The sequence below is a fragment of the Vombatus ursinus genome, unplaced genomic scaffold (assembly GCF_900497805.2).
Source record: "Vombatus ursinus unplaced genomic scaffold, bare-nosed wombat genome assembly UNPS02014832.1, whole genome shotgun sequence".
In the NCBI taxonomy this organism is placed as follows: Eukaryota; Metazoa; Chordata; class Mammalia; order Diprotodontia; family Vombatidae; genus Vombatus; species Vombatus ursinus.
In genome coordinates, this window is record NW_020954610.1 from 7985659 (window position 1) to 7997817 (window position 12159).

Consider the following 12159-nt stretch of genomic DNA (forward strand, 5'->3'; position numbering starts at 1 on the left):
ATATATATATTATATAATTTTATCACTTTCAAAAGAGAGTTCAGTGAGCAAAGCCCCAGTAGCTCATGCTGCCCTAGTGTATTCTATGAGCAGCTGATCCTAATATGAGAGTTCAACTTACATTGAATTTATTCTCAGTGTCTAAGAAGGATGAATTGCTGCATTTATGATAGTTCCTTTCCAGAAGGTAGATGTTTTTCCATGGTAGAGAACATGAAATTCACCTTGGATAACTGAAAGAATATTGATAACATGAGAATCCAGAGTCAGTCCCTATGTAAGGGAGCACATTGAGAAATGTGGATGAGGTTTGGCTGCCGTTTTTCTTCTTTACATGTCTTGGGGCCAATTTTGAATTGGATAACTAGGCATCTGGAAATGTTCCAAAGCTATAACCCCCTGAAGGAGATGTCTCAATCTTGTATTACATCTATTCTGTCTCCTCCAATGACTCAATCTTATAAATTTAGTCAAACTAGATTATTTTGGGATTTATGAATAACTTCATTATTTTGCAGAAGTTTATGGGAACTGACCAGGGACATAGATCCTAATTAGATGAGCTAGCATGACAAGTCAATTTTGAAATTCCACTTATGTTTATTATTAACTAACATGCCCTGGGATCTTGGTCATGTACCAAGGTTAGAGTCAGGCTAAGATGTTGAGAAAGGTAAGTTACCAACAGGAAAGCCAATTGTGACAATAAACACTAAAGGCATCATCTTCTCCAAAGATTGATTACTTCAATTATCACCTCTTAATGGATGACTCAGAAGATTTCAGCTTCAACTTCAAACTCTTTCTTGACCTCAATATCCATATTTCTTTTAGCTCTTTCCTTATTAATATTTCTCCTCAAATGCCCCAGAACTAAACCCATCATCTTCTCATTTAAGAAGAACTGGAGGCTTTACATGCTCCTCCTACCAATTCCCCATCTTCTGTTACTGGCACTATCATTCTTCAAGTCACCTGATCATCTTTGGCTCTTCCTCCTCACATGTTTTTCTAAATCCAGTAACCAAGTCCTAATAATTCCATTGGTGCAATGTCCCTCATATTGATTTCATTTTGTCTATTTCCACTGTTACTTTTCTTGTTCAAACCATCATTATTTTCTCTGAAAACTCTTGCAGCCATCTCCTAATTGCTTTTTAGTATCTAACTCCATCCTGCATATTACTGCAAATCAATCTTATTGCACAACCCTGAATATGTCCCTCTCTTGCTCAGAAACCTTCCATAACACCTCATTTCCTCCTATATAAATTTCAAACTTACTAGCCTGTCATCCAAGACCTTCTATTAAGAGGAGCTTTTCACCTTTTTGCATGTCATAGATCATTCCCCTTTAGAAGTCTGATGAAGGATATGGAACCATTCACAGAATAATACTTTTAAATGCATAACATAAAACATATAGGAAAACAAAAGAAAAATTTCAAAATATAGTTATTAAATGAAGAATAAAAATCACAGACCCTAGATGAAGAACCCCTGCTTGATAATCTGATCTCAAACTTCCTTTCCAGAATTATTTCTTATTACTCCCCTAGATTTCCTGTAAACTCCAAACTAAATAGGATGGCAAAAAACACTCCAAGCTTTCCTATCTCTATGTTTACACCATTCCCTTAACCCAAAATACCTACATATTCCATTTTTGCTTGTCAAAAGGCCAAGCCAGCTCCTAATATTTAACTTACTGGGGGCGGTGTGGTGCAATGGAGAGAACACTTGATTTTTGAGGTGGTAAACTGGGGTTTGAATCTTGGCTCTGTCAACTACTACCAGGATCAGCTTGAGCAAATTCCTTCCACTCTCCAAGTCTCAGTTTCCTTATTTATAATATGGAAAGATTGAATTATATAATCTCTAAAATCTCTTCTAGCTCTAACATATAATGTAATCAATACTACCTCTTTTGTTAACCTTTTTATTCTCTCCCTCCTCCCCTACCACTGAATGACCTTCTCCTTCTTCCAAATTGCCATAGCATTGTGGACATCTCTTAGCTTGGAACCCTTAAAGTAAACTCTCTGAGCTTATTATATTCCCCAACCCCCTAGCATCTAGCATTAAATATTATATATATGGTAGATGTTCAATGTGTTGAATGAATGAATTTGGCTTAATAGGTTAGAGCTTCTTGGATATTATACATAGTAGGTGCTCAATAATTGTTAAAAGAATGAATGAATTTGGCTTAATGGGTTGGAGCTTTTAGGAATGTTTGCATTTTAATAGTAGATGAGGATTTGAGTTTAAAACTAAGAAATAGAAGTTTGTGGAATTAAGGCACTTTTATTTTTTGATAGTGGTGCCTTTTATGCCTCTGAAATCACACCACATAAAATGAGAAACTAACCAGATAGTGAAATGTTGAATGGTTCTCACTTTTAGCTAATGATATTAAGCATCCTAAAAAACAGAGTGCAAGGTAAATAGTATGCAATTTAATTTCTTGTCAGTGTTTTGGAATCATAAGCACAGTGCACTTGGAGAAAAGAAATGATAGAAAGTAGAAATGGGAAGATAAGCCCAAGTTAAATTGCATACAAATTGAAATAGATTTTTCATTTTTAATAAATTGGAAAAAACCCACAGATATTCAAAATAGTATGTGATTCAACAAGGATGAGTATTAGGGTAAAGCAATTCCAAACATAAAATAGTGGTCTTATCATAATTAGTGGTGAGGAAAATTGCATTAGCATCAACAACACAGCTGTTGACACCTCACGACACATAATAAACTGTGTCCCTGCACAGCAGCCTGAGAGAGTGGGTGCCTAATAAGTGCTAACCTGATAATAAATTACCACTGTATTTTGAATAAATGCACACACATACAAAAAATGAACAGCCCAAGCAAAATTTCTCCCAGCCCACCTGCACCAGGGGAATTGAACCTGGCAGCAAAATCCATTACATTATTATTTCACCTGGCATCAGGGTCAATTTTAGGCAAAATGCCTCAATAGACAGCATGTCTATTTCCTCTTCTACTCCCCAGGGTTCTTCCAACCTATGCTATCTCTCCACACTACTGACCTTGCTGGCTATAGACTGTTTTTTTTTTTCAATAGACAAGTGGGTGAGTAGCTTTTTCAGGACTTGAATACATTATGCCTTCTTTCTCTTATAGGTCTAACCCACTCAATGAGTCATGGTAGCAGTATGATTATTAAAGGATTAATTATTGAACCTGAAGTCAGAAAAACATGGGTTCAAATTCTTCCTAAGACACTAATTAGGCATGTAATTAACATGCCTAGTCAATTAACCTCTTCTAGCTTCAGTTTCCTCATCTGTATCTATGAAATGGCAAAATAATACCTCACAGGGTTATTATGAGACTCACATGAGATGTGTGTAAAGTGCTTTGCAAACCTTTAAAATTAATTTTAAAGGTCAGTTATTATTGTTGTTAATTAAACGCAGATAGGATTCAGCACAAACCAACAAGTCTCTGTGTTGTATTTTTACCTGTTCATTGTGGAATGGGGAGAAGTGGAGGCCACATTAGGCTGAGATATAATTTCTTCAATCAGCTTCTTTTTCTCCTGCTGCCTTTAGACACAGGGGCAATTACTATACTGCCCAGGGGTGATTCAAGGAAAATCCTTAGCCAACAAATATTTTTTATCACTTGGCAATAATTTCACCAGCCTGCTCACGTTTATCATTGTCATAGCAAAGATTTGTCTGATGATGTGTCTGATCCTATCTGCAGGCCAGAGCTTCAGTTTTTTATTAAAACTCTTACATTCCCAAAGCAAAAGAGATTCTAAATCATAGGATCATAGATTTGGAGCTGAAAGGGACCTGAGAGAAAGCTAGTCCTACCCTTTAATTTTACAGATAAAGAAACTGAGACCCAGAGAAGTTAAGCATCTTGTCCAAGGTCACTTAGTAATAATAATAGTCAAGGCTCCAACTCAGGTTCCTTCACTCCAGATTCAGTGGCCTTTTTTATTGTACCACCTTCCTATCCTTAGGAAGTCCTTTGGAAGACACTACCTTCATGGACTTTTGATCTTGTATATGGTATAATTAACCATTTCTATGGTCTTTAACAAGGGTTCTTAACCTGTAGTCTATGATTTTTTTTCCAAAAATGTTTCAATAACTTTTGACATAATTGGTTTCTTTTGTTATCTTGTATATTATATTTTATTTCACGTTTAAAAAACGTTGATCTGAAAGGGGTTGATAGGCTTCACCAGACTGCCAAAGGGATCCATGATGTGAAATAGGTTCAGAACCCTTAGTATGTAAGAATTAATCAGTTGTATTTACATAGAATTCTAAATAATACAACAAAAATAAAACTTACTGTGAAGTGGAGTGGGTTGAGGAAAATACATCATTTAATAATAACTCACACGTATATAACACTTTAAGATTTATAAACCCCTTTACACACATTATCTCATTTGATTCTTAAAATAACAACCTAAGTGAAGTGTTATCATTACCCCTATTTTGCAGATGGGGTGACCAAAACTAAGAGAGTTTAAAGTGACTTTCTCATACACATTGCTGTGTGTGTGTGTGTGTGTATACATATACATATATATGTTTTATTGATACATTTTGTTGCAGTATAGGCAACACTATACCCTAGGAGTCCTTCAACTCCATCGAAGTATATGCTTCATTACCTGCTCTTTGGGATCAATATCAGTTTTCCAGCTACTCATAGTTCAATTTCCTTCAAATGATTTTTATTTATGTTTTTGTAGCCATTGTATATAATGTTTCTTTGGCTCTATGTATTTTGCTTGATATTCGTTCATACAAATATTCCCATGTTTCTCTCAATTCTTTGAAATCATCATTCTTCCTGAATCATAACATTCTATCATATTCACACACCTTTTTTCCAGTCATTCATCAATGAATGAATATTCATTTTCTTTTCAGTTCTTTGCTGCTATGATTGTTCAAATATATTTGACCTTTTTTGCCTTTCTTTTATGTCCTTGGAGCATATACCAAGTAGTAGGATCATTGAAGTCAGTGTATGTGGGCAGCTTAATCACTTTTCTTGGATAATTCAGAATTGATATCCAAAATGAAAAAATTCATCCTTGGAACTCCTGTTCTGGGGCCCTGTTGCCCTGATTCATTGCCTGAATCATCTAGGCCTGGGTTTTTCCATGATTCACTTTGCTGCCAGGTCATTTTCTTGCCAGACACCATGCTTTTTTGAAGACACCCTCCAACCCTCTCACTTTCCAACTTTAAAACCACAGTCTAATCAATCATTGCTTCTGGAAAGGGCATGTCAATATATTCCCCTGTGGCTCCACTCACCTACCTTGCAGCTTTCCAAACAAAACATTCCACCCTGGCCAACATATCCGTATATAAACAGTATCCTCTTATTAAACACTTAGCACTCTCCTTATCACATAGTAAGCACTTAATATCTTTTCAGCCATTCCCCAATTCACAACTCTCCCAGTAGCGTATTAGCATGCTGATCTTCCCATAGCCTCTCCAACACTGCCCCATTTCTGCTTACTTTGCCAACTTCATATGGTAAAAACTCAGAATTGTTTTTACTTATATAAACTTAACTTATGTTTCTCTTACCCTGTTTAACTTAGAGTATGTTTTCAAGTAGCCATACAACTATATATGAAGTTGCAAATCTCTATTATATAGAGCTTGTCTTTTTAAAAAGGATATGAAAAATTCAAAATGGTGCTTTCAATAACATCCTACTTTTCAGTTTCCTTCTCAAGTTTTTTTTTTAAATTCTGTGAATTAAAAGAATGTTTCAATGATTTATCTTACAAATAACACTGTCACTAGCTTCCCTCCATACTAGTCTTCTCCCCTACCAAAAAAATTACAATCATTATAATGTAAAAACACAGTCAAGCAAAATAATTCCACATTATTTGCTATGTCCAAAATTGTATCTATTTCTAAACCTTCTCGCAGAAGGTGGCTAACATGCTTCCTCATCATTTCTGTTTTGTAGAAAAATTTGAGATGTAGTACTGTTAGATCCCTTCCTTCCCATTTTTTTGTGATTTCACTTTGGGAACCTCGATGTTTTGTTCCTCCAGATGAATTAGGCATTATGTTTTCTAATCCTATAAAGTAACCCTTTGTAGTTTGATTGGTATGTCACTGAATAAATAATTTAGGTAATATTTTCATTTTATTATATTAACAAGGACTATCCATGAACAATGAATATTTCTCTATTTCTTTAGATCTATATTTCTCTAAAGTGTTTTGTGGTTGTATTCATACAGTTACCGTGTATGCTTTGGTAAGTGGATACCTAAATATTTTATACATTTCATAGTTATTTTGAATGAAATTATTCTATCTCTTACTCCTGGGTTTGGTTGGTAATATGTAAACATATTGATAATTATTATTAGATTCTTTTCTTGGTCTATTAATTGATTTTGTTTGTGCAAAAACTTTTTCATTTTGTGTAATCAAAATTGTAGGCCTTTTTTCTTTTCATTTTGTGATCTTCTCTCTACCCCTTGTTTGGTTAAGAATTCTCTTCCTCAGAGTTTTCCACTAGTCCCTCTAGATGTTGAAGAAAATAAGGAAGGCCTCCAGCATATTAGGTAGACCTTTTATGGCAATCTTTTGGGAGAATATGGTCAAGAGTTGCATGAAGATGGGCAGGCATGGGTAGGAAGTACTCTGTATCATTGGAGGGACCTCCTGAAGCAATGATACCACAGATCTAATTAAACATTTATGTAAACTTAACTTTCAATAGAAGCAATCTAATAAATGTTCAACAAACCAGGAAAAAAGTGTCTTCCTATTGTTTATCTTTTCCATGTGTTCTCTTTCCCTCTCTGTTATTAATCTATGCATTCATAGATTCATGTTCCCCTTTTTACTTGACCTTTATAAAAGTCCTTCTAAGGATGCCATATTCTTTTTACCATTTCCATATTTAAAAAATAAGAGTTTGTGACAATTCTGCCTTTTCAGGGGTTTTCAAGTGATTGGGGGTTTCCTTTTTGAAGCTGTTTAACTCAGAATTTTAATAAGCTCAGTGTTGTAAACCAGGGCACTCGTATTTCCTCTGAAGACAAGACCATGTGTGAGGGCTACTTACAGTAAATTTCCAGGATAAAAACACCTCTCTAAATGATTCATACTGTTGAACTTTTGAATTCAGCATCATAGGAAATCCTCTCTGAGGAACTTTCAGTTTCAAGGCTCCAAAAGGAGTTCAGTTTTGGAGAATCTCTCCAACACATGGTATTTTCAAATGTTGTTCTAGTTCTTCTCATAGGAATGAAGCAAATTGAAAAAGCTTCACATTGCAGGTTTTCCCATTTTAGTAACTTCTAAGGATGAGAATATATAGTCTGTTCATGATCTTGATACATCTGAAAAATGGTAGGGAGGCTTATCTTCCTATTCACTTTTGTGGCAAAATTGGAGATTCTAATGTAGTGTCAGAAATGTTGTTAATGATGAAGACAAAATTCCCCTGAACTTCAGATGATATTAAAATAGCAGACTTCTGATTCTAAAGTATAATTAAAGTCAAACCAGCCCTCCCTCACTTCATCATGGAGATTGGACTGTCATATATCATTCCACTGACATAAAATTATAACATAAGCAGTTCTAGGAGGTTTGAGTTCATCTCATCTGTCAGATCAGGGGTGGAGGTGGAGTAGATGATCTCTAAGGTCAATCAAGTAATCTATTAACAAGTATTTATTAAGCACATATAGGATTATATATTTAGAACTAGAAAGTACTTTAAGGGTCATTGAGTCAAACCTCCTAATTGTACAAACAACAAATCTGAGTCCTGGAGAGGTAAACTGGAGAACTGGAGATAGCAGCATTGGTTGCTATTTGAACCACGAGAATCATGCCAGACATTTTGGTTTTCAGGCTACAGTTCACCTCCATGATGTCTACCAACACAATCTCTTCTGTTGGCTGATGTGGCATAATGGCCTTATCTCTAAGGAACAGCATACTCCAACTGAAGACTTTGAACTCTAGGGGGATGTCATGAATATGCATAACCATAAGACTCATTTACAGAAGAGCAGAATGATCATTGCTGTTGTTGTTCAGCCATTTTCAATCATGTCCAACTCTTCATGACCCCATTTGGGGTTTTCTTGGCAAAGATACTAGAGTGGTTTGCCATTTACTTCTTTAGCTCATTGTACAGATGAGGAAACTGAGGTTAATAAGGTTAAGTGACTTGCCCAGGGTCTCACAGCTAGTAAGTTTCTGAGGCCAGATATGAACTCAGGAAGATCAGTCTTCCTGATTCCAGGCCTAGCATTTTATCCACTGTGCCATCTAGGTGCCCTGAGTGGATCATATATTTCAAACTGGAAGACACCTTAGGGGTCATTGAGTCCAACCTCCTCATTTTACAGATGGGGAAACTGAAACTCCAAGATGAGTGAAGATTGAAGAAGTAGTAAGTGTCAGAGCTGGAACTTGAACCCAAGCCCTCTGATTCCAGAAATACAGTAGGAAGTGTTTTTTTATAGTCATAGGATGTGTGTTCAAATCCTGCCTCTGAAGCCACCTGTCTGATCTTGGACAAATCACTTAATTTCCCTAAACCTGAGTGCTTTCATTTGTAAAATACAGGGATTTGAGTAGATGATCTCAAATATTCTCTTCCAGCTCTAAATCTACAATCCTATGACACCTTCATTCACTGATGGGCAGAATAGCACAGTGAAGAAAAGAAATCACAACTGACTCTGCAGTTGGAGTATCTGGGTTCAAATCCTTCCTGTAATGCTCCTATCATGTAGCTTTGAGCAAGTCACTTAACTTCCCTGGGACTCAACGTCCTCATTTATATAAAAGGGAGATTAGACCAGATGGCCCAGATCCAGATCCATGAACCTAAAGATAAGAAAGCAGCCAGGGTATTGCCCTGATGTTACCATCCTCCAGCTGTGGAGGAGATGACAATAATCCCGTCCATGTTGTTCTTTAGATCAAAGCAAGGCCAATGTCATCATCGCCTTGTTAAAAATAAAACAAACAAACAAAAAAACCATCTCTGAGAAACATGAATGTGAGGGTTGAAATGGTGGCTTTTCTCCTTAGATATCAGTCCAGCGGGTTTTCTCACAAGCTCTAGCATCAGATGCCTATTTGGGGGAGGGCTGAAGGGGAGGAACAAGTAGCAAACATACTGTTGGTAGGTGGGTGCAGGAGTCAGGGGACTCAGACCTGCTACTTTTCCACTAAAGCCTCTGGTTGCCAGGAGAAGGAGGCTGAAAAGATAAGGCCTGGGCTCACTAGGTGGCCGACCAACTTTGCAATAAGTGAAAGCAAAGCTTAAGGAGTTATAAAGTGAAAAGGTTTCAGTTATTAGGTGTTTTTAAGGTGTTCATTGAGGTGAGACCTGCCCACAAAATGAAAGGAGTCCAAGTGGGTCAAATAAATTAAGAGGCAATGGGACAAAAGACCTCAGTTCCAGGCAAGCAAATTCTACACTCCACCTCTGCCACTGTCTGGGCAAAAAATAACTATATTTGAGGCAAAGGAAATATTTTTGCTCTTGACATTTTGAAACAATTTCCTGGTAGCTCCTTTTAATCTCGTTTTCCTCCCAGGGAAAAAAAAAATGCTTTTCATGTCACTAGTCTTGACTTACTGGAATTCTGTGGGAAAGAATGACCAAGGTGACATACCCTCTCTTTATATTTTTTATCTGGGTGTTGGTGAGCTCCTTCTGCTAACACATCTTGAATCTTTGGACACTAGTCTCCATTACGCAGAATGAAATGGGAAATGTTTATCTATATTTTATCAATTTCTTCTGATCAAACTCATTAACATTTTAATGGAAAATAATCCAGTAGACAATAATACTGAAGATGACATAAAGAGAGGATATATTTCTTTTCCTTCAGATGAAGAGGGATAGGTGTAGACACGTTTAATCAGCTATCAACCTAGATATTTTACTGAGTTGTATCTCCAAGGATCTCAAGTTCAGTACCTTTTGTCCTTGCTGTTGTCATTATTTTAATAGCCATGAACATAAGAGCTTGGAAAATGAATATTTATTGTTAATAAAAGCAAGGGAAGTATCTTATTCTATGATTAGAAATCTGGGGTATATTGATCATTATTATCCTTATAATTGCTAATAACTATTGTAGGATTTTATTATTATTATTATTATTATAGGTGGAGATGAATGAAAAGCCTGAGAGACAGAGTTTCTAGGTAATTAATAATCAACTTATTAATTAGGCTAGCAAATAATCAGTAAATTTATGGTCAGTGGTCTTCTCAGTAACCAAAGATAAAACCATGAAGATCCCTGAATGTTTAAATACGTTTAGAAGAAGAGGTGCCCCTGAGAGTGAAATCAGCCCAGATGGCTGAACGGTTAATGAAGGGGCAGGCATATTAATGAGGAGGTGGGCTAAAAGTTTTCAGCTCCTCCTGCTGAGAATGAGACTCAATTACCTCTCACAGTACTAAGGAGTCCATCTCTATCCAGACCAGCATGGTTGGATTTCTCTTTCTTAAGCTGGGTTACTCTAAATTCTAATGGAGGTTTCCAAGGACAGCGACGTATTTCCTAAGGGCAAGAATTCACCTAGCTTAGATTCCGTTTGAAAGGTGTTTTAGTCAGGTAGGGTCCCACCCAAAATTGCAGAGCATGTACCAGGAAGATTTGGGCAGTCTTATCTATCAGCAATGTCCTTCAGAGACTGACTGACTGGCCTATGGGCATTGGTCCCTGAATGAGGAAATAGAAAGGAAAAACCTCAATCCTAATTTAATAATTAGTTATTAACATAACAGAAAAATGATTTCTCTCATGGTGTAGTAACTAAAGTTCAGACAGTTTACATGACTTGTCCAAAATCTCACAGCAAACTCAAGATTTGAACAGAAGCCCTCTCTCTAGTGCTCTTTCAATAAATAAATAAATCTATCAGCATGAATTTATTAAGCCCCAGTATGTATCATAGTATCATATATACCATAGTACCACATAGCTAGTATATACTTTTATCCCAGGCACTTGGGATACAAAGACAAAGAATAAAAGAGTGTTTATCTTTAAGGAACTCACATTTGATCAGGAAAGACAACATCTGCACATAATAAGTGTATCTGAAGTATACACAAAATAATTTTGGGGGGGAGGAACCACTATTCTTTGGGAGGATCAGGAAAGGCTTCATGTAGGAAATAGCATTTGAACTGAACATTGAGAGAATGAGGGATACTATGAGGGCCACAATGCTATATTTCTACCCTGAACAAAAACAAGTAGTTAAAAATTAAAACAAACAAACAAAAAAAGAATCAGTTAGATTCCCCCTAGCCCTCTACCCAAAGCAAATGGGCATTTTCTTGGTGGCCTGGGAGATAACTTACAGTTTAGTCCCTATGTAGGCAAGACTGAGGGGAAGAATGAGAAGCAGCAATAGCCTGATTACTGAACTGAGTTTCAGGACTTAGATCTGTTAGAGTTCTATTACTACCTGTGCTAGCACCTGTAAGAACTAGATAAGTCAGGGAACCTCTGTAGCCCTTGGTTTCTTATTCATTTCAGCCCTAATATTCTGTGTTCTAAGGTTCCTTCCAACTAAAAAATTCTGTGTGTAAGGGGTGGAGGAGGGAATGTGTGTGAATCATATGAATCAGGGATTATGTGGGTTTAAAGGGTGGGAGGGTTGTCTAATATGACAAAGCTAGGTGCAAGCAGCAGTGACCAAATAAGACTGGTGGAAGCAATTGCCCACTTACAGGCTGATTTCCTTATTAAGTTCCTCTCAGGGTTCATAATCAGTGTAGCAGGTAACAATATGCTAAAATTCACCCAATTTTTAAAAAAAAAAATTCTGTCTAATTGGCTTGTCCTCACCCCAATCTGCCTGAAGAAAATCATTTCTCCCTTTGGGTTAGCTATTCCACCTTCAATTCCAAATTGCATTCTTACCATCTTGGATAAAAATTATAGTCTATAAATGTATACTTTAATAGCAGGCATTTTAAGACGCTACAATATGACTTGCACCTTGAGGGTTAGGTCCATTATTTCTTCCTCTCTTCTCCACTGAAGATTAGTGATCAAATGGGAAGGAAGGAAGGAAGGAAGGAAGGAAGGAAGGAAGGAAGGAAGGA